Below are 24,191 nucleotides of genomic sequence, written 5' to 3' on the forward strand. Positions count from 1 at the left end.
ACTCCGGTATACCGTTGATGCAGAGGTTAGAGCACCTTACTATGTTCTCAAAATCCTCCAGGTGGGCCTGCAGGGTTAAGTTTTCCTCACAGATGATTTCAAGTTCCTCAGCGTGGGTGCCTGTAATGAGATATTGCTCTTCCAACACAGAGGTGCGGTGGCCCACTTCACAAATCTTATGGGTCAGTTTCTCAGTAATGGTGTCTGATGTTTTTTTAAAGGCTCTAGCAAGTAGTCTCTCAAATTTATTAAGTAGGTCTGGTTGTGATTTATCTGCGTGAAAAGCCAGGGGGGTAAACTCAAATTCTGCATCTGACTTACCTTCACCAGTGACAGCTACAGCAGCAGCAGCAGCAGCAGCAGCAGGAAGCCAGGATTGATGTGTGTGGTGTGGGTGGAACGCGCTGGGTAAAGAGTCGGGAAGATGGAAGAGTGGCCATCTTTGCTGTAGTTCTAGTCAGGACATCCCAGGTGGGTCATGGCTTATGCTTTACCCCATTGTAAACCATAGTGGGTGGTTCCCGTGAGTCCAGGCTATGTAAGGACTCAGCGGGTGGAGGCAGGCGGCTCTGCAGTACGGCGCTGTGAGGCTGTTTAGTTACGGGAGGTGCGGAGCTGTACACAAGCATTACTTGCTTGGACGGCTTTGCGAATGCGCCTCACTAGTATTTATTTTCATATAAATAGTGTTCCTCTACATTTAACCAAATGTTTATTTTGCTATTTTGTCTTCTTTAAGTGTTCTCTTTTTTTAAACCTGAGACTATATGCCTTTTTGCTATATGTATATATTTTTTTACTTGGACTGTATGCTGATAATGTAAAACACATGTAGCATGTCAAAATTTGCCCAACAGCTGTATGGTGCTTAAGTTGCAATGAAAATATCAAAGATCTCACTCTTCAAAGAGGAATGATTATCCAACAATTCAGGACAAGTACTCAGACAAAAGATGACTTAGACAGAAAGGACACAATAGCTAGACAGGTGGTTCCTTTGCCATCCCTATTTATAGCCATAACATAGTTTAGGCACTATGTAACACGTTTCATAGTACTTGAAGTTAACCTTTTCAAAGCTGCAATAGAAAAAAATATTTTCAACAGAGAAAATGCAGACAGCATTCACAGAAATTAAAAGTATAATGTTTAATAAAATACAAATAAAAGGGTAAAAAAATTCTCTGCTCTTAGTATCTTGTTCTATCAAGATCAAAGCACACATATTTCAACACTATTATTTATTGTTCCGTTTCCAGGTGGAAAACTTGGAAAACGAAATTATGTATATGCATTTTCCACTCACTTCCAAACTTTTTGCTTTGGGACATCAATCAAAGAATTTTTGATTTTTTTTTCAATTCAATCTTTTTAGAAGCATGCAAAAAAAACAAAAACAAAAAAGAAGGAAAAACTGACTAAATGTGTAGTGTGGTGTAGTTTACAAACTGTTTCGCGAATCTTGCTTGAAGCTCAAAGTTTTTGAACTTAATGATTAGGGATTAGCTCAATGTTTGGTCTTAATGTAAGTTCGGACTGAACACTGACTGTTCGAGTGTTTGTAACAGCTTCTGGCTGTGAACTGTTGTTAAGGAAGCAGTGGTTACTTCCACCAGCTGTATCCTTACTGACCACTGCTTGGTCACGTAAGCAAATGCACAGAGAATAGAGCTGGTTACATCATTGTCCGAATATTACAATATGGCTGCAGCAAACCGCTATCACATATGGAGCATGATAGGCCAATTACAGCAGGGATTAGAGTATTGCAGGGCAACGATAGAGTCCCAGTATATCATGGGACCCAATTTCCCTGATCACCCAGGTCTGGAGAAAATTGGGCCTAGAAACTACTGAATGCTAATGTCTTGGGACATGACTATCAGCAGTGCCACTTTTTGTGCAGTTTACTGTGATCAAAGACCAGGAAAGACTGATGGGAAAAGTAACTGGAAAAAACCTAGCCGCTATCCTCATCCAGCTAGGGCAGTTGCCCAAGTGTAGGCAGAAGGGTTGTATATGACAGAGCCTGTAGATTTATGTCTCTTTCAAGGACAATAGTGTTGGGCCAATGGTTCTGCTGAGTTCCCCACAATGAACTGAGCGCCGCACAGTGCGTTGGAAGCCCTGATTGGCTGAAGCAATTAAATATTTGCCCAATCAGGGCATGGAACACTATTAGAGCCATGATTGGAGAAAGTAATGATAACTGTGCCCAATCATGACTCATATACCCACCCCCCTCCCCCATGAAAGAATCTATCCCACAGCAGTCATTTGCAGTGTTATATTGGAGTGGAGATAAATAGAACAGGGCTCTGTTCATTGCTACTAGCAAGTTAGTGTGCTATAGTATGCTATTGTTAATCTATTGTGAATGTAGAATATCAGTTTAGTTTTAATCTACTGATAATGCAGTGTGAGTGTAGTGCGACCATTAATTTTTACTTTAGTGTCAGTTTAGTGTTTCAGGGCAAGTTTACTGCATACATTTACTGCAGTATATTGACATGCAATAGTGCACGTTTACTGCAATATATTTAACTGCATTAGTGCATGTGTAGTGCAGTATATCAAGGTGTGTTAGTGCACATGTACTGCAGTATATTGAGGTGCATTAGTGCACTTTTACTGCAGTATATTGTGGTGCATTATTGAACGTTTACTGCAGTATATTGACATGTGTTAGTGCACATTTACTGCAGTATATTGATGTGCATTAGTGCATGTTTACTGCAGTATATTGACATGGAATAGTGCACATTTACTGCAATATATTTAACTACTGCAGTATACTGAGGAGTGTTAGTGCACATTTACTGCAGTATGTTGTGGTGCATTACTGCATTACTGAACGTTTATTGCAGTATATCGATGTGCGTTGGTGCACATTTACTGCAATATCTTTTTTTTTATTTTTTTTATTGAATTTCAAAGTAAACACAGAACAAAACATAACAGCCTAATTGGGCATACCCAGGCTGGTCACTACTATACAACTACTGAGAGAAAAACAAAAACAAAAAAACAAAATATACATCCATCTGAAATGCATGTGTGTCTAACAAGACCACTATACGCTCAACCACCAATTCAGACCATGCAAAGCAAACCTCCAATTTTGCACATACCCTACAACTTCCTTTGATTGTTCATGGGATAAAATTGTACAAAACACTTTCGTACGCGTACTCCCCCTCTTCCCCATAAATCATTGACTTGAGAGCCCCAGGATGTTAATACAGTCAGGGATGCCACCCACTACCTTCCCAGTACCTAATAGAGTGGTACTAATCATCATCCGAATCTGCATTAGTATACTGAGATTCCGTCCAAATATCCCATATTTTGTGAAATTTATTGCCACAGCCACGTGACAGGTAAGTAGCTTTATACAGTGGTAGAGCCGTATTCACTAACCTCTTCCAGAAATGTATTGAGGGTGCGGCCGAGGCCTTCCATCTTAGTACTATAGATTTACAGGCATAGTATAGTAATAGTCCTAGCAGTATTCTAATTGCCCGGTGTGGGGCCATTGGTTTGACTAGTCCCAGCAGACATACCTCTACAGACAATGGCACAGGAACGGGGGTTACTGTCAGAATAAATTTGGTCACCTCCACCCAAAAAATTTCAATCTGAGGAAAGAAAGAATCTATCCCACAGCAGTCATTTGCAGTGTTATATTGGAGTGGAGATAAATAGAACAGGGCTCCGCCGAATGTGAGTGGCATCTCCAGCAAGAGGCTGAAACAGATGGAAATGTAATACACCTTCTGTACTATTTAAAATTGCACTAATTTATCTCCAGCCGATACTAGCTGTGAAAATGGGTACTCCCACATTTCTTCCCAGTTTTCTGTGTCCAGTGTAGGGAAATCTACTTCCCACTGTGCCTTACATTTTTCTAGTCCTGTATGGACGTTAGGGGGAAATGCGTTATATATGTTGGAAAAGGGCTTAGATAGATTTTCAACTCTGAGCAAAGTCTCTAAACTCGTGGTATAAAAGGCTACGGGAGCATTTTTAAACTGCGTCTTAAAAGCGTGACTAAGTTGCAAGAATCTAAATAGGTGTGAGTTAGGTAAATTATATTGTTGTTTCAACCTGTCGAAAGTCTGTATTTTGCCCTCAAAACAGATCTGATTAATATATTTAAAGCCCCTACCTGTCCACACACCAGGGTCGGGAATGGTTCCGAATTCTGATAAATTTGGGTTAAACCAAAGAGGGTTATACAGGGAAATGTGTCCCGAGGGTATGGGGCGTATTGAATTAGCCACTGATCATGCCCTTATGACCGCTCTCATTGCTGAGGTAAGAGGGAAAGGAGGTCTAGGGCCTCAGTAAAGTAGGTTCCATAATGCCTCATATGACCCCAAACATGCTGCTTCCAGGACCACTGCCGTGTTGGACTCATCCGAGACCAACCAGTTGTGGGCGTGGGATAACAGAGCCACCAAGAAATAGGAGTGGAGGTCCGGGCAAGCCAACCCTCCCTCTCCCCAAGGCCTCTGTAGCACCGTCAGCTTAAATCTCGGTTGACCGGATCCCCAGAGAAAAGACACTAGGATGGAATTTATCATGCGAAAAACTCTTTTTGGGATCCAGACTGGTGCATGTACTGCAATATCTTGAGGTGCGTTAGTGCACGTTTACTGTAGTATATTAACGTGTGTTAGTGCACATTTACTGCAGTATATTGACGTGCGTTAGTGCACCTTTACTATAGTATATTGATGTGTGTTAGTGTACCTTTACTGCAGTATATTGAAGTGCTTTAGTGCACTTTTAAGGCAGTATATTGGCGTGCGTTAGTGCACATTTACTGTTGTATATTGAACTGAGTTAGTGCACTTTTACTGCAGCATACTGACATGTCTTAGTGCGCTCCTATGGCAGTATGTTGACATGCCTTAGTGCGCTCCTATGGCAGTATGTTGACATGCCTTAGTGCACTTTAACGGCAGTATATTGACGTGCCTTAGTGCCCTTTTACAGCAGTATATTGACGTGCCTTAGTGCACTTTTACAGCAGTATATTGACGTGCCTTAGTGCACTTTTACAGCAGTATATTGAGGTGCCTTAGTGCACTTTTACAGCAGTATATTGACATGCCTTAGTGCATGTCAATATACTGCATGTCGGCAGTATTTGACAGGTGCATATCTTTTTAATTTTTGACAGCAAGGCCAAGACCTCTATAGGGTTACGGTGCGAAGACACCCAAAGCCCAATTATTCCACACCTGTTTGACTTGGGGCATATCATTAAAATTTTTGACAGCAAGGCCAATTCTTGCTTTCATCAAGAGTACCTCTATAGGCTTATGGTGTGAAGGGACCACCAACACCAAAAAACCCAAATCTATTACTTCTATCTAAAGTTTGTGAAATAGACACCAGCATTTATCCAAAAAAATTTTGAATCTTGTTCACTAAATTGTAGCCTCATCATATAGACTGGCTCCTCAAACCATTGTTTATAAAATAAAGAAAGCTTGCAGAGAAAAAAATTTTTTTGCCTTTATAAATGTCATGTAACTTGCATCCAAGCCCTCAAAATGCGCACTTTTGATTTTTCCAATTTGGGTCCCATAGATTTCAATGGGGTTTGTTATTTGGCTCCGAATTTTTGCGATGTTCGAGAGTGTACAGGAAACAAAACAATGTGCAGGAAAGAAGTTGTCATAGATGTCTTGCTTGCAATGATAATTGAAGGTGCTCGTTATTCGGAATATTGGTAAAAATCTCTATCTGTATTTCTGCATACTCATTTTGAGTGACTCAAAAGTATTGAATCATTTTCCTGCACAAGATGTCAGCAATGATAGCCTCCTATCAAAACTTTTTTCAGTTTTGGATACAGCTGCAAAGGATTTGACGTCCATCGGGTTTTAATTGCTTAAACATTTTCAATACACTCTGTCCTCCCACAGAGGAGACTTCTCTTCTCCCCTGTCATTCATACTCTGGACAGATGGTAAATATGGGGATACAGACAACACTAAAACCATTTTTTTGCTTTCAAACTGTCCTCCTTTTACTAGAAAGAAATGTGTGTTTTATTGCAGGGTGTTTGGGGGGGGGGGGGGGGGGGTCTTCATTTTCTGTTCTGACATCAGTCAAATAGATAGGAAGTAAAACCTCCCACACGAGGTTATAGACAGCAACAAAAAAGTTGACCAAGGTTCTAAACTTTACATACTTTATGCAAAACCAGATAACGATTTTGGCTGGAGGTAAGCATTGTAGTTTGATTTGTGTGTTTCCAGCATTCACAACTTCCTTATTAACAGTTTAGTGTCCATGTACCTCCATTATTCTCCAAAATATCCCCTTTTGCTCCCCACTACTGCTGCTTGAGCTTTACCATTGGTAAACATGTGTGGATATTGTAGATCAATGATTTTGCATGTATTATGTGAGCTGCGCTCTCAAAGTGACATATTAACCATATATAAATGCAAACAAATATAAATAAACAAAATTACTAAAAATTATAACCCAGTTATCATTTAAGTCCCAATAAGTGAATCATGTGGCATATAAAGTCCCACGGTGGACAGAAAAACCCTGGAAATATCTCCAATGGAAAATGGACAGACAGCAAAGGTTGGTGAAAATCCTGTGATTTTAAGGATGGACAAAGTGAATCCACCACCACACAGAGTGCACGCTTACCAGCTGCATAAGCTTTTATTAGCCTTGTGGCTAATACCCAGCCAGGGCCTTCAGATGTCTGGTCGAGCCATATGATGCTGTAGACCGTTGATCCTGAAGGTGGTCAGAGGCACGGAAAGACGGTGCAATGAGAAGTGCCCCTGTGAGCCTACACCGCCATATATTAACAGGACCCACATTGCTGCCCGCTGTGTTATCTACAAAAGAGTCTGCACACAGTAGACATTACCTTTTACATTATGTGTGGGTCTGCAAGCCGTGCCTCTGACCACCTTCAGGATCAACGGTCTACAGCGTCATATGGCTCGACCAGACATCTGAAGTCCCTGGAGGAAAAGGCCCTGGCTGGGTATTAGTCACAAGTGTTAAAGCTTGTGCAGCTGGTAAGCGTGCACTCTGTGTGGTGGTGGATTCACTTTGTCCGTCCTTAAAATCACAGGATTTTCACCAACATTTGCTGTTTCTTCATTTTTCATTGGGGAATTTCCAAGGTTTCACTGTTCACCAGAGGACTTTATATATGTCACATGATTAACTTATTGGAACTTGTTATCATTTTTATTAATTTATTTATATTTGTTTGCATTTATATTTAGTTAATATGTCACTTTGAGAGTGCAGTTCCCCTTTTTTATATATTGTTACTTGTGTGTATTTCACTTTGAGTTGCAGCTAGAGTTTTTAGTTTGGATTCAGTGCAATCTTTTTTCTTACATGTATTATGTGAGCCTGCCCTATTTTGCTATCCTGTCTCCTCTCCCTGCAGCTCATTCCACTGCCCCCCTTTGCTCCTGTCTCCACTGATTCATTTTGATAATTTACAGAGATACTGGGAGGGAGTCTGACGTCAAGGAGTCTTTGTGCCTTTCCCATTATTTAGTGAATGGTGGATTATGTTTTGCTTGTAGGTTATTGAAATAAATTTAAAATTATAATGTTGTACAGTAAATTTAGAGTATCTTGTGGTATAGAAAAGAGAAATATACTGCAGGTCTCACAGAAATAAAAACTTTTAAAATATATTGTAACTGTTTTTTTTTTTTTTTATAGAATGCATTGATTTGGTCCAAAGTAAGTGACATTATAAAAGATTTAAAATGTATTCAGCCTTCCAAATTCATGGTAATAACATTTACACTGGTCATAATATGCAAATATAATATAATAATCCACATTTATCACTGAAAATCAGCTAAATGCTTTTCTGTTCAACAAATGTCATTTATGTCATATAAATTCCACTGATTTTCCCTTTGAGAGAAATAGTTCTTAGCTCCCACTGACTGAAGGCTATACTTTACCCCCAGGAATATGTCATGTCTAATTTATATATCACAATATTTAATTTAGCAAGGTTATTTGATGGACATCCCATGGCCTAACTAAATGAAACATGAATGACTGAGTTAAAAAAAAAAAAATCATAGTATAATACCATAGTGTTCTACTTTATAAAAATATTAGAATCATTTAACGATGCATTGGTATAATATACTGTATAATTGATTGAGTCACTTTACTGGTGTGCAAGACCTCGGTAGCCACCCATTGTGATCTCAAAAGGGGTTGTCCTGAAGTACTGCTGTTGCTTAGTCCCTATTATGCCAGACCTGACTATTGTTTTGACATGTTTATCCAAGCAGGCATATCATGTTTGCATAGTCCAACATGAAAAGTGGTGGCATTTGGGACTAAATAATCATGGCATCATGCGTATATTATGCAGTGCCGACAACATGATAATTATTTATTGAAGTGTACCTGTGCTATGCAGACTATGGATAATAAAGTTTTAACTAAACCTTATCAAATAATAAAAGAGCTTCAAAGTATACACATAGCCAAACTTTTTCAACTTTTTTTTAGTGATAGATATATAGATAGATAGAAAGATAGATATATCGATAGATAGATAGATAGATAGATAGATAGATAGATAGATAGATAGATAGATAGATAGATAGATAGATAGATAGATAGATAGATAAAACACAAAGTAAGGGAAAGTTCTCATTTTTGAGAGGTGCCACCAGACTTGTACTTAATACTTCCTTTCATGACAAATTTATTTAGGATTTCTGTCTTGGTGACAATAGTCAGTAGAACAAATAAAGAGATGACTCTTCATGGTGGGCATACAGACAGCAATAAAAGCTTGGCAGAGGGTCTAACCCTTCCTTACTCTATTCAAAAATAAGAAATGTTTTTCCTCTGCATATATTTGAAAAAAAAGCCCTTGTTGTCTATAGTTGCATTTCCTTTTTATTTTAAATCAAATCTTTTTTTATTTTTATTACTAAACATACAAACAAAATATGTCAAATTAATCCATTAAGTATCAAAAAATAAGAAAGCACATCAACCAAACAATCCTTGCACCTCTTGGATTAAAGTAATTTAGCATATAATAAATAAAACATAAGAGGAGCATGAATACATTTTACTCATCAAATTGAGCTCCTATAATATCAATCATCAGACTATGGCAACTTCCTCTATGCAGCATAAAAGTATCTTCTCATCTACTCCTCACCCTTCTACCTCAGCTCTTTACTCCCATCTACCTCCTCTACCTTTACTCCTCTCTACTAGATAAACCATCATATACAGTTGTGCTCATAAGTTTACACGCCCTGGCAGAATTTATGATTTCTTGGCCATTTTTCAGAAAATATGAATGATAAACACAAAAACATTTCTTTCACTCACGGTCAGTGTTTGGCTGAAGCCATTTATTATCAGTCAACTGTGTTTACTCTTTTTATATCATAATCACAACTGAAACTACCTAAATGACCCCGATCAAAAGTTTATATACTCTGGTGATTTGGCCTGATAACATGCACACAAGTTGACACAAAGGGGTTTGAATGGCTATTAAAGATAACCATCCTCACCTGTGATCTGTTTGCTTGTAATTAGTGTGTGTGTATAAAAGGTCAATGAGTTTCTGGACCCCTAAAGCCGCGTACACACGTAGCGGTATGTCCGACGTACTTAGTCTGGCGGACTTCCCGCCAGACTGTCCGTCGGACTTTCCGAACGGGCTACTTGCCCACACACGGCACTTTTTGAGCGGACTAATACGGCGTACTAAGTCCGCCGTACTATCCGCCCTACTTTTGAAATTAACGGACTCGCCCACACACGCAGAGGAAAGTCCACTCATTTCGAGCGCGTCTGCAGGTAGGCGGGGCCCGCGAAGGAGACGCCGCTGGCCCCGTCACCTGGTATGGACTTAAAGGGGAACCCCAACGCCAAAAAAAATCGGCGTGGGGGTTCCCCCAAGTCCACAACAGAACCTTGTCCGAGCACGCTACCCAGCCGGCCAGGAAAGGAGGGGCGAGCGAGCGCCCCCCCCCCCTTCTGAGCCATACCAGGCCGCGTGCCCTCAACATGGGGGGTGCCTTGGGGAAGGGGGGGCCGCGCGCCCCCCCACCCCAAAGCACCTTGTCCCCATGTTGATGAGGACAAGGGCCTCTTCCCGACAACCCTGGCCGTTTGTTGTCGGGGTCTGCGGGCGGGGGGCTTATCGGAATCCGGGAGCCCCCTTTAATAAGGGGGCCCCCGGACACCGGCCCCCCACCCTATGTGAATGAGTATGGGGTACAATGTACCCCTACCCATTCACCTGTAAAATAAAAGTACAAAAAAAACACAACCCACGAGATAAAATACTTTATTGCACAGCTCCGGGGGTCTTCCGTCTTCGGGGGTCTTCTCGCTGGACTCCTCCGCTACCTTCTTGTAGCTCTTTTGCTAGCGGAGGAGTCCGGCTTTCTTCCTCGCTTCCGGCCTCTTCTTCCGACTTCGGGGGTCTTGTCCCCCTCTTCGGTTCTTCTGCCGGGCCACCGCGCCTTCTTATAGCTCTTTTACAGGCGGTGGCCTGGTCTTCTGTCGCCGCCGCCGCCGCCTTCCGTTCTTCTTCTTCTTCTTCTTCTTCTTCTTGTTCTTCTTCTCCAGGAGATGTTGACTCGACGATCTCTCTGGCCGCAATGCCAGGGACGCGCTGCGCTGCCACTTATATAGGGACAAGGGGCGGTGTCACATGGGTTTATGTCACATGGGTTGGTCACATGGGTTGATGTCACATGGCGACAGTCCCAGCATCCTCCAGGACTGTGACATCGTAAGGGGGCGGGGTCACCATGTGACACCAACCCATGTGACATAAACCCATGTGACACCGCCCCTTGTCCCTATATAAGTGGCAGTGCAGCGCGTCCCTGGCATTGCGGCCAGAGAGATCGTCGAGTCAACATCTCCTGGAGAAGAAGAAGAAGAAGAAGAAGAACGGAAGGCGGCGGCAGCGGCGGCGACAGAAGACCGGGCCACCGCCTGTAAAAGAGCTATAAGAAGGCGCGGTGGCCCGGCAGAAGAACCGAAGAGGGGGACAAGACCCCCGAAGTCGGAAGAAGAGGCCGGCAGCGAGGAAGAAAGACGGGCGCCTCCGCTAGCAAAAGAGCTACAAGAAGATAGCGGAGGAGTCCGGCGAGAAGACCCCCGAAGACGGAAGACCCCCGGAGCTGTGCAATAAAGTATTTTATCTCGTGTGTTGTGTTTTTTTTTGTACTTTTATTTTACAGGTGAATGGGTAGGGGTACATTGTACCCCATACTCATTCACATAGGGTGGGGGGCCGGTATCCGGGGGCCCCCTTATTAAAGGGGGCTCCCGGATTCCGATAAGCCCCCCGCCCGCAGACCCCGACAACCAACGGCCAGGGTTGTCGGGAAGAGGCCCTTGTCCTCATCAACATGGGGACAAGGTGCTTTGGGGTGGGTGGGCCACGCGGCGCCCCCTTCCCCAAGGCACCCCCCATGTTGAGGGCACGCGGCCTGGTACGGCTCAGGAGGGGGGGCGCTCGCTCGCCCCCCCTTTCCTGGTCGGCCGGGTAGCGTGCTCGGACAAGGGTCTGTTGTGGACTTGGGGGGACCCCCACACCGATTTTTTTCGGTGTTGGGGTTCCCCTTTAAGTTCATACCAGGCGGCGGGGCCAGCGACGTCTCCTTCGCGGGCCCCGCCTACCTGGAGACCCGCTCGAAATGAGCAGACTTTTCTCCGGGCGGGAAAAGTCCGCTCATTTCAAAAGTACGGCAGACTGGCATACACACGGCCGGATTGTCCGCCGAAATGCGAGTCCGGCGGAAAGATTGGAGTGCAACACGGCATTCTAAGTCCGCCGTACTGTCGGGTCAAAAAAGTATGCCGGAGGCTACACACGGGGGGATTGTTTGGCGGACTTGAGTTTGCCGGACTTTTCCACCGGATTGTTTGATCATGTGTTTGCGGCATGACAGACCCTTGCATCTTTCATCCAGTGCTGCACTGACGTATCTGGATTCTGAGTCATGGGGAAAGCAAAAGAATTGTCAAAGGATCTGCGGGAAAAGGTAGTTGAACTGTATAAAACAGGAAAGGGATATAAAAAGGTATCCAAGGAATTGAGAATGCCAATCAGCATTGTGTTCAAACCCTAATCAAGAAGTGGAAAATTAGGATTTCTGTTGAATCCAAACCACGGTCAGGTAGATCAACTAAAATTTCATCCACAACTGCCAGGAAAATTGTTTGGGATGCAAAGAAAAACACACAAATAACTTCAGATGAAATACAGGACTCTCTGAAAACATGTGCTGTGGCTGTTTCCAGATGCACAATAAGGAGGCGCTTGAAGAAAGATGGGTTGCATGGTCGAGTTGCCAGAAGAAAGCCATTACTACGCAAATGCCACAAAGTATCCCGCTTAAAATACACTAAATAGCACAGAGACAAGCCTCAAACCTTCTGGCACAAAGTCATTTGAAGTGATAAGACCAAAATTTAGCTTTTTGGCCATAACCATAAACACTACATTTGGGAAGGAGTCAACAAGACCTATGATGAAAGGTACACCATTCCTACTGTAAAACACGGAGACGGATCTCTGATGTTTTGGGGATGTGTGAGCTACAAAGGCACAGGAAATTTGGTCAAAATTGATGACAAGATGAATGCAGTATGTATACTGGAGGAACATTTACATTCATCAGCCAGGAAGCTGCACATGGGATGTACTTGGACATTCCAACATGACAATGATCCAAAACACAAGGCCAAGTCGACCTGTCATTGTCTACAGCAGAATAAAGTGAAAGTTCTGCAGTGGCAGTCTCCTGACCTCAATATCATTGAGCCAATCTGGGGAGATCTCAAACGTGCAGTTCATGCAAAACAGCCCAAGAATTTACAGGAACTGGAGACTTTTTGCCAAGAGAAATAGGCAGCTTAACCACTTCCACCTCTTCCTGCCCAAGCCAATTTTCAGCTTTCTGCGCTGTGGCAGTTTAAATGACAATTGCGGCACGGTCATGCTACACTGTATCCAAACAGAATTTTTATAATTTTGTTCCCACAAATAGAGCTTTCTTTTGGTGGTATTTGATCACCTCTGTGATTTTTATTTTTTGCTAAACAAAAAAGACCGAACATTTTGAAAAAAATACGTTTTCTTTTGTTTCTGTTAGAATTTTTTTTTAAATAAGTAAGTTTTCTCCTTCACTGATGGGCACTGATAAGGTGGCACTGACGGGCACTGATGAGGCAGCACCAATGAGCGGGCACTGATGGGCACCGACAATGGGCACTGAAATGCGGCACTGATGGGCACTGTTAGGCAGCACTGATGAGTGGCACTGATATCCAGCACTGAAGGGCATTGATAGGTGGCACTGATGGGCACTCATGGGTGGCACTAGTGGGCACTGATAGGCGACACTGGTGGGCACTGAAAGGCTGCAAAGATAGGTACTTATGGGTGGCACCTATAGGCGGCCTTGCGGGGGAATGATGGGCACTGGTAGGCGGCACTGCTGGGCACTAATGGGCATTGATACGTGGCACTGATGGGCACTGATAAGCAGCATTGATATGCGGCACTGATAGGCATCCCTGGTGGCACTGGCAGTGGTAGGCATTGTGAGTGGGCACTGATTGGCATCTGCCTGGGCATTAATTGGCAGCTGGGGTATACCTGGTAGTCCAATGTGGATGGCCACCCTGGTGGTCCTGGGCAGCATACTGGTGGTCCTGAGCGGGATCCGAGGGGGGGCTGCACTGATAAACAATCCGCACAGATCCCCACTGTCAGGGGAGCCGCCGATCGGATCTCCTTAACTCGCATCTGTCAGACGCAAGTGCGCAAATGCCGATCAAGGGCTCTTCCTGTTTACATCGTGATCAGCCATGATTGGACACAGCTGACCACGTGGTAAAGAGCCTCCGATATTTACCAAGATCGGTTTAGCAGTGTGCCAGACTGACACACCGCACCACCAATCGCCGCGATTCGGGCCCCCACAGGCACGCGTCGGCTGCTGTCCTGCTGGAAGTCCTATGATGCCCAGTCAGGATAACCGAACCACCGCCCGGCTGTCATATTGCTACAGGGCAGGAAGTGGTTAACATCTGAGAAGATAAAGAGCCTCATCCACAAATACCACATACGACTTCAGCCTGTCATTGATGTTAAAGGGGGCAATACACAGTATTAAGAACTGGGGTATGTAAACTTTTGATCAGGGTCATTTGGGTAGTTTCTGTTGTGATTATGATTTAAAAAGAGTAAACACAGTTGATTGATAATAAATGGCTTCATGAGAGAAAGAAAGGTGTTTGTGTTTTCATTCATATTCTCTGAAAAATGGCCAAGAAATCATAAATTCTGCCAGGGTATGTAAACTTATGGGCACAACTGTAATTCATTACTAGGGTCTATCCAGCATGGCCATATTTTACCAAACCTTTGGGGTGTACCTCTATGCATATATGTTAATTTTTCTCTTTTAAGTATATAGTTAAGTTTCTCAACCCATTGTTTATGAGTTGTTTATGAGTTGGAGAATCCTCAAATGACCATTTTTGTAAAATAACTTTACGTGCTAAGTATAGGGCTCTTATCCACATAGTATGCATCTCTACTGGTATTGCTCCATCAAGTATTTTTCCCAATAGTGCAAGTTTGGGTGCCCCTGTTATCTCAGTAGATCATAGTAAACTTAAGGTTATAAATATTTTTTCCCAGTAACGATGAAGCTTTAGACATTGCCAGAGCATGTGGAGGGAGAACCATTAAATAGAGAGCATTGCGGGCATAATGGTGTTGTATATTTTCCCCAAGCATTTTTGTGGGTATAATGAGCCATATGTATGATAAAAACCTGAGATAGAGAGGGTGAGAGATGTCCTGGGAAGTGTTTCCAGGGCTCGTGTCCACTCCACCTCATCTAGATCTTCTATATCTTCTTGTCACCAGGCAAAACTATTTTTATGTTTTTCAGTATTCTCCATTATTTGTAAGTTGGAATAAAGATCTCCTATTAATTCTTGTTTCATACAGGCAACCAAAGTTGCCTTTGTTAGAATTTTAGAGTGTTCATACTGTAATTGGATGTTTGAGCTTTGAATTTGTAATGCATGACATATTTGAAGATATTGGTAGAAGTTATTGTTCGTTAACTGATAGTGGTCTTTTAATATATTAAAAGGAAGTAGAACAAACCCTTCATATAACTGGTACTGGCATTTCCTTTAACATAATTAATTCTCAAAGATCACAACAAAGGTGTACAGCTGGATTTCAATTGACTTCCCACTGCATCTGCTGTTTGTTTAAATGTATGTTGCCATAGAATATAATTGGAGAGGAGAGGAGAATAATTTCAGCGCTCCTATTATGACATTTGAACATGAAGCTCTCCACAATGCATACAACTACAGAGGTTAGCTGTGGCTTGTTTTAAGTGATTTTATTGCTTATTTAAATTACTGTATATAAATAATGTAATGTGCATCAGGGCCAACCCTAGGGTCAAAGGAGCCTGGGTGCAGAAATATTTCTGATGCCCCCACATAGGCATGGTCATCTTACTAACTTTTCCCCTTTGGCGGTTGGGGGGTCACAGTGGCACTATTTGAAGGGCACAGAGGCAGCATTTGATGGGGCACAGTGGCTGCGTTTTATGACACAATGTCTGTGTTTGATGGGCACAGTGGCTGCATTTGATGGGCACAGTGGCTGTGTTTGATGGGCAAAGTGGCTGTGTTTGATGGCACAGTGGTTGCGTTTGATGGTACAACTTACTTGTAGAACAGCCTGGTGGCAGAATGGACAGGGTGAGGCCGAGGGTCAATTCTGAGCCTCCAGAACAGACAGTATCAGGCTGCAACACCAGGCTCAGGCAGCGGCAGCTGACAGGTGCTATGCTGGTGCAATGCAGGTGGACAGCATGCTCAGTTTAGTCACTCACATGCAGGCAGCTCCCCTCCCTCTGGCTCTGAGCCACGCTGTCTGAAGAACATGGAAGAGGTGGGTGGGGCTAGTTTACTAGGCGCAAAGCGCTCTGATTGCTCAGGTGGCCTGCGGCCTCTGACGTCACTGGTCGCTAGACCCTGGGCGTCAGCCGATTCTAGCAACCAGTGCAGCGCGCAGCAGAGGCAGCCAGCCAGGGCAGGCATTGCAGTGTGGATAGGACAATTGAGTCCTGGGGCAGTGCCGCTGCTAAGTCAAGTGAGCGCTGCAGCTTCGGCGCCCCTCCTTTGCAGCAGCTTGCAGCACCTGGGTGCTCAGGATGGGCCCTGTTGTGCATAGTCTAGGCAAAGGTGCACTTAGGGCCCCATTTACTTCAAAACACAGCAATGCATCTGCTTTATGAGTTGTGTTTTGAAGTGCCATTCTACTCACTGTACTGTGTAGTGCCATAGCACACAATACCATACTGTGCTTCGGGATGCAGTGAGCTGATAAAAACAATCAAGTATGTTTTCTTTAATCCATTAAGGCAGGGGTAGGCAACCTCGGCCCTCCAGCTGTTTTGAAACAACAAATTCCTTGAGACATTGCAAGACCCTGACAATCATAGGCATGACTCCTAGAGGCAGAGGCATGATGGGATTTGTAGTTTCAAAACAGCTGGGGGGGTGAGGTTGCCTACCACTGTTTTAGGTGCATTGACAGCACCCAAACAGTTCTCTTAAGCATAAATCAACCCTGAAAGTATGCCCTTTTCCTTTAAATAATTACATTCTTACTGGATTTTAGTTCCTATCTCCTACATATCTATTTTCTGTGAGGATTACTCCAACATGCTTAAATCTTTATATAACATGTTCATTTTGTGTATCACACAAAACATCAGTAATTGAAGCAAAATATGTATAGTATGTAGATAAGGTATGCATATACTATAGGTTTATTACAATCTATATTAAAAAATAAACCCTGAGCGCATTGTGATGTGTAATTGTTATTGTAAAATGAAGCCTGTAAATACCTTATCTTTTATCTCTTCTGGCTGGTTACAGCAGTCACGTGACCTTCCCGGCTGACGTCAGAGGGGGAACTCAACTCCTCACTCTGCAGCCTGTATATCAGAGGAATAGAAGAGCCAGAGCTCATGTGACTGGCCATAAAAGAGCAAAGATAAGGTATTTACAGGCATCATTTAAAAAAAAAACATTTACACACTGTAGGAAAAATTAAAAGAACAGCGAAGCTGGCTGTAATTTATTACCTTTACAAAAACATTAATTGGGTCAGTGTTTACTAAAGTTCAGGGCTCTCTTAGGAGCTCTCTGAAGCCTCCCCCTGTTTCTGGGACATTGGAGAATGTTCTAGAGCTAGCGGGCGGAGGTTAGAAGGAGCTGCTATGAATATTTATGGGACTTCAGACAATCCCCAGGAGTGAGCTGGCAGGGGACTGAGAAACTCCCATAAATAGACAAGGGCCATGCCAGCAGGGGAGTCAGGTGGAAGATGGAGATACAGTCCAGAGGAGAGGCTGTCAGTGGCCCTTGAGGAACCCCTTGTTGGGGGGGGGGGGGGGTTACCTTGGGCTGGAGGCTTTAGTCAGCTGACCCGGAAGGATTCCACCACTGGTGGTAGATGGAGGAAAACCTTCAGGTGAGGCAGCTGGAGGGCGCGAGCAAAGACAGTGAGTAAGCTCATCCTGATGCAGGGACAGAACAAGGGGAGAGACTGTCAGCTGTAACGGTGTTCTCTGAAGACAGCTGTGTGCTTAAGTCTTCGTCCTTGCCCCAGAGAATCTCCATGGAAGTGTGCCAGTCAGCCGGACTGGGGAAGTGTGCCAATCAAGAGGACTGGGGAAGCAAGCAGTCAGGTGGGCTGGTATCTTCTGCAGCAGTAGAACTGGTCTCAGGATCTACAGGAAGGCAGAAGGAGATACTGTTCTTTCCATAATGTGCTACTTTTATCCTTAAAGAGACGGGATGTTCTTAGCCTGTAATGGGCTGATGCTAAATTAACATTGGAGAGTGTTAGTTCCCCTTTAGTGATCAGCAGGTGCTGTGTATGTGAACCAAGTTGGTGTAGGAGGCAGGTAGAAGAGGGCCTTTTGTGTAAAAAGTAAAGTTGTCCCCTTGTTAATTGTTCTGGACATTTTTCAAGTTTGGCATCCCATACCTTTCCCATCCAAGTTATCATCCTCTTATAAAACATCAAAAACAAGACAAGCACTGTTTTCTGTGTTTGCATGAGGGAAATGCTGTGTGTCTTGCCATGTAGCAGTGGGGAATCCTAACTTCTGCAGCTCCTACGAGAGATGTGCTACACCAGATATGTGATTATCATGGCAGCAGGTATAGCTGCATACTGTCATAAAGTCCCATGTGCAACTTTTCATCAAATTCCTTGTTAACAGTTTTTCTCATAACAAATGTATGTTCTACCTGCATATTCTGTCACTGGCTACTATATGTCACAGTCACTGGTCTTAATAGTCACAACTTAATATGTGAACATAGAACCTCTTCTTATACAGAAAAATATTTATCTTTATATAACTGCTGGGTTATCTTAACAGTATTCATACTTTGTTTTTTTATGTTGCTTTTTTAAACACACATTTCCCCTGTATTTGTAATTTTATAGAATTGTTTTTGTACTCGGAAGTCTTCTTATGGATTGTTTTAGAAAAGGAAGGAGAAACATAGAATTGACCTGGGGTGTGCCATGGTCACGTGGTCAATATTTCAAAAAGGGGGCATACCCAAGTATGAATTTAAGAGGAAAGAAAAAGAAAGGGAATGGGTGGGTGGGACATGTGAGTAAACAGCGACAGAGGAGTAGGAACAGAGGGCAGGCTTTATGCAGCATGACTCCTCCTACAAACAAAGGCTGACCTGCGGTCAGCCTTACACTTGTACTCGGAGTCTTCTTATGGTTTGTTTTAGAAAAGGAAGGAGAAACAGAGAATTGACCTGGGGTGTGCAATAGTGGCGTGGTCAGTATGCCTAAAAGAGGGCAAAAATAAAGACAGTGGGATGAAGTTATCAAAAGATTTATTGAAAACCAAATGTAACATTTAATCAGTCAAATTATGAAAAACTTGTGACATCGCAACCAGTGGATCTGGGATATATCTGGAGAAGCATGATGAATACCACCTACTTTATTTTTTAATCACATGAATAGGGACCCCTTGGCGAGAAGCAGAGGAATGTGACCCTGTCCTGAAAGAATGGCCAGAATATGCTTTGGGGTCCAAACTCAAATTAGACAGTAGGTTGCGGCAATGTTGCATGAACTCAGCTGTAGAGAGGGGAGTACAAAGGAAAGGCAACATTGGACTATCCCTGGGCTTGTCTGCTGTTGCCCTCATGAGCTGGTCTAAGACCATGACCGGACACCATGAATTACTGGTCTCAAAGAATCTGATGTCAGCGCCAACTCCCATTTGCTGTGTCTTGCAAGCGTGCAGACACAACCGGAAGTGGTCAGGGTACCTGACTAGCTGATTGGCAAAGAGTATTTGGCACCCAGTCCCAGTACATCTAAATGCCCCAGGCCTCAGGAAACATAAAAGGCCAGATGCATGTCTGTCCTAAGCACCAAGCTAGGTAGCAACTCAAAAGGAGACCTGGCGAGTATATCGGACATGTCCCGAAATATGTGTCCCATGATGGGAAGTCTGCTAACCACAGTAGGAGGCTACTCTTCTGGATCCCTTTAAGGATAGCCTTGATGGGGTGTGTTGAAAAAATGGATGGCCTATTGGGGTCCTGTAAAGACAAAAAGTGATGTACACCCGCCAGATAAGTTCTGATGGTGCTGTGGGCCAGTTTAAGCTGAGAGTGGCAAAAGGCAGTGAAAGCTAGTAGATACTGAATGCTGCAGTCATCAACCCTAGGATACCGTGACTGGAAGGCCTGGAAAACATTCCAGGCTGTGACATAAGCCTTTCTAGTGTTTAAAGACAATGATTTGTCGATTATGGCTGCCACCTTGGCCCGATGGATATCCAGTCCATCATTAGTTGAAGGAAATGTGGTGATGGTGTGGCGCAAGCGTCTGCATCTGGGATCTGCTGGAAAAACAGTAGTTAGTTAATACGGGACAGAGCATCTGCCGCTATATTCTCTACACCAGTGGTCATCAACCCTGTCCTCAGGGCCCATTAATAGGCCAGGTTTGCAAGATATCTGAAATACATCACAGGTGATATCATTTAATGCTCAATGATTGCAGTATTCTAGTCTGCATCTCCCCAAGTTAATACATAAAACCTGGCCTGTTAGTGGGCTCTGAGGACAGGGTTGATGACCACTGCTCTACACCATTGATGAACCTGCAGTGTATGTGGAAGTCAAAGTGGAGGGACAGCCAAATAAGCCTACATACAAAACACATGATAAGTAAAGACCTGGATCTGGCTTTGTTGACAATTTCTGATGTAGCCTAATTGCCACAACTATGGGGTAGATTTTGAACAAAGCTGATGTCTCCGTAAACCATGGAATAGCCAAAATCTTGTCCGGCCAAGGCCCCGCCAGCCAGTGTGAGTCAAAAATAGCCGCAAAGCCTTTTGTGGCTGCTGTATCTGTTGAGACTTGAGGGGAAAACCTTGATTCTGTGGGGATAAACATGTTGACACCATTCCAATGTTGGAGGAACTCGTCCCACATGTCTTAATCAGATAGAGTGGAAGGATCAAGTTTAATACGAGAATCAGAGTCAGGAACTGAGGGTAACAAAGCCAATAACCTAGAAATTAAAGCCCTCCCTTGGGGAATGATCCTCATCGCAAAATTCAGCATACCCAGCAAAGACTGTAATTCAACCCTGGTATAAACTTGGGAGAACCGGGCCTTCCATCTTCTTAACTGCCAGTGGGATGTCGAGTGCCAAGAAAACTCCCTGGCGGTATGATTAGTTCTGGTTTTAGGTGCTGAAAGCGGTACAATTATTTTGCATGGAAATTTGGCGTTTTATATTGTAGTCCTGCAATTCTTAGGAATAACTCTCTTAAATCTGTTCAAACCAGATCCTAGCAGACATCCCGGGTATGATAAAGTTTATAATATAATAAATAATAATTGTCACTGTCATTAGATTTAGTGTTTGATGACGAATTTCCCCACAAATCGCTATCGCTCAATTCTGCAAGTGATTATAATTTATTATCGCTGTTTTCTAGTTGGTCTAAAATCACTTTTGACATAAAGGGACACTTTTTGGTTGCTATGGACAATCTCCAAATTCCAGGCAGAAAAAACAGTATTTATACTATAAAAGTGCATGCAGGGCACTGCACAGACCACTAGGGACAAAGGGGTGTGTAATTTTTTTATACAGTACTGTAATCTGTAAGATTACAGTACTGTGTGTGTTTTGTGTGTTTTGACACAACGTCTGTTTCCGTAACGTCGCAGGGAACGGAGATCGGCGGCATTCGGGCACTGTGTGAATCAAGTGGAGGACAGCTTGCTCACACAGCGCAGGGACATCACTGGATCCAGGGGACTAGGTAAGTAACTTCTCCCTGTGTCCTCCCTGTATCCAGCGATGCGATCCCGAGTCTGGCTCGGGGTTACCGCTTATGATACTAAAATCCCAACCCGAGCCAGACTCGGGATTACCGCTAGGGAGGTTAATGAGGAGAAAATCGTCTAAATAGTGGATAACTTCTTGACAATTTTCTCTGTGTGTGAGGATCCAGCTGAGTGCTTGTGTGAAAGAATCAAACAGCCAAGGGCTAATTTTAGAGCCAAAGGTAAGTTTGTTGGCAAAATAATAAAACCTTTTCCACTTAATTCCATACCACTGCCAGAGTCAGCTTTGGACAGCCAAGCGCCCTCGCCCATCCCAATTGTATCGCCTGATCCACTGACGCATACTTAAGTGAAAACTCCATTTGATGGAATCAAAGAATTAAAGCTAGGTACATGCGAACAAAGAGGGGCTGACAAGTCGTAATTTAACCATAATTTATTAGAAAACTCAAGGGGTTCACTCTCCAAACCCGGAAAGGGCGGTGTTGAAAAAGGACCAATGACAAAGCCCTTTTTCGAGTTCAGACTGAAGCAACAAATCCACCGCCTCCACATCTGTGGAAGATGACCTCAGATTCTGACACTAAAAAGTGCCTAGTGGCAAAGAAACAAACCCAGTGTTGTGAAACCTTCTACCAAAAATTTGCTCGACAATGGTGACAGATGGGTGGCTTAACAAGCCTATAAAAAAGGCACATTAATGCGGCTTAGTCACATGGACTTGTTCTGTCTCAGTGAACAGGCCGACTTAGGGTGAGCCCTGAAACAACCGGTACAGATATGTAAAAGATGGCACTGGCTATATTTACACGTGCCAAGGTTGAAATTGTTACAAATCTGAGATTTACCTAAATGGGCCGGCCTACTTTGTCAAAAGGTGCAGGATGGACTGGGGTCGGGAGTGAAATACCTGAAGCCCTGGACGTACTTGGTAGTTCGGGAAATTCTGAATTGGGGCACCAGTAAGCGGTGTGAGTGAATGATTGGCAAGTCGTGAAAACAGGTGACCTAAGCCCAGCGAAATGCCAGCAAAACAATTCCGTGTCTATATTACTCCAGATCGTCACCACTAGGGATGAGCCGAACACCCCCCCCCCCCCCCTTCGGTTTGCACCAGAACTTTCGAACGGACCCCAAATTCGTACGAACTTTAGAACCCCATTGAAGTCTATGGGACTTGAACGTTCGAAATTAAAAGTGCTAATTTTAACGGATAATATGCAAGATACTGTCCTAAAAAGGGTTTGGGGACCTGGCTCCTGCCCCAGGGGACATGGGTCAATGCCTAAAATGTTTTTAAAAATGGCCGTTTTGGTGGGAGCACTGATTTTAATGACGATTAAAGTGAAAAAAAGTGAAATATTCCTTTAAATATGGTGCCTGGGGGGTGTCTGTAGTATGCCTGTGAAGTGCCACGTGTTTCCCGTGTTTAGAACAGTCCCTGCACAAAATGACATTAAACCGAAATAACATCATTGAAAACTGCTTGCGGTTTTAATGTTATATCTGGTTCCTGCAATATGGTTGAAAATCATTGAGAAAAATGTCATGGGTAGCCCTCCCTGCCCATTACCAGCCCCTTTGGGTCTTGTACGCATATTAAGGGGAACCCCGTACCCATATTAAAAAAAGGAAATGCGTGTGGCCCCCAGGCCCTATATACTCAGAACAGCAGTATACAGGCGGTGCAAACAAGACAGGGACTGTGTAGGTTTGTTGTGTTAAGTTGAATCTGTTTGTAATTTTCAACTGGTAAATTTTTAAAGTGTAGCTCCAGTCAAAAAAACTATTTTTAAGCTTTTTGGAAAACATAGGGAAGGGTTATCACCCCTGTATAATTTGTTTTGTCGTCCATCTTTTTTCATCTCACTTGCTGTTGTCTCCTTCCGTTTGCAAGTAGGAGATGTGTGTAAGTTGGATGTTTGATAGTAGGGGCCTGCCCTATATGCTCTGCAGAACTGGCAGAACAAGGTGTTGGTTTTGCCACAACATTGTAAGCCCTGAAAGTGACTCTTGGTGGGCGCTGGAGCACCCTGCTGTGAACGATTATATCAAGAATTGTAATTACATGCCATTGTTGAACAGTGGTAGAAAAATTGGGCCTTTGGTGGTTGTGGTGCTGGTGCCACAACACTATAAGTCCTCACAGTTACTCTGGGTGGGCACAGGAACGGGCCCTCCTGTGAAATATTATATCAAGAATTGTAATTACATGTCCCTGTTAAACCTCTCCCATATACTCTAGTTTTATTGCAGGAATTAGCCCTGCTGCAAAGCATTGCATCAAAAATTGTAATTAAACGCCCCTGTTAAACAGGGGCAGAAAAATTGGGCCTTAGGCACTGGTGATGGTGCCACCACACTGCAACCTCTCCCATATACTCTAGTTTTATTGCAGGAATTAGCCCTGCTGCAAAGCATTGCATCAAAAATTGTACTTAAATGCCCCTGTTAAACAGGGGCAGAAAAATTGGGCCTTAGGCACTGGTGCTGGTGCCACCACACTGCAACCTCGGTAACAAAGCCACCAGCAGCACTGAAGGTGCGTTCCGAAAGAACACTGGATGCAGGACAGGCCAGTAGCTCAATTGCATACTGTGCAAGCTCTGGCCAGTGATCCATCCTCAAGACCCAGTAAGCCAGAGGATTTTCAGTGGGAAAGGTGTCCAAGTCTGACCTTG

At 43.5% G+C, this 24,191-nt stretch overlaps 1 protein-coding gene across 14 annotated transcripts in view; it reads right to left on the bottom strand.

Annotated features, from left to right (window-relative positions):
- Nucleotides 1-24,191, bottom strand: part of LOC143996687 (poly(rC)-binding protein 3-like) — a 1,318,080-nt gene that overhangs the window by 370,650 nt on the left and 923,239 nt on the right. For 2 of the 14 annotated variants that reach the window (XM_077491898.1, XM_077491892.1), the window contains exon 7: nt 16,995-17,084. The exons of the other annotated variants lie outside the window; for them this stretch is intronic. The gene's annotated coding sequence lies outside the window, so the exon portion shown is untranslated. The remainder of the gene's footprint in view (nt 1-16,994; nt 17,085-24,191) is intronic. 14 annotated transcript variants of the gene reach the window in all.

The sequence above is a fragment of the Lithobates pipiens genome, unplaced genomic scaffold (genome assembly GCF_037356315.1).
Source record: "Lithobates pipiens isolate NorthernLeopardFrog02 unplaced genomic scaffold, aLitPip1_a1.2 Scaffold_19, whole genome shotgun sequence".
NCBI lineage: Eukaryota > Metazoa > Chordata > Amphibia > Anura > Ranidae > Lithobates > Lithobates pipiens.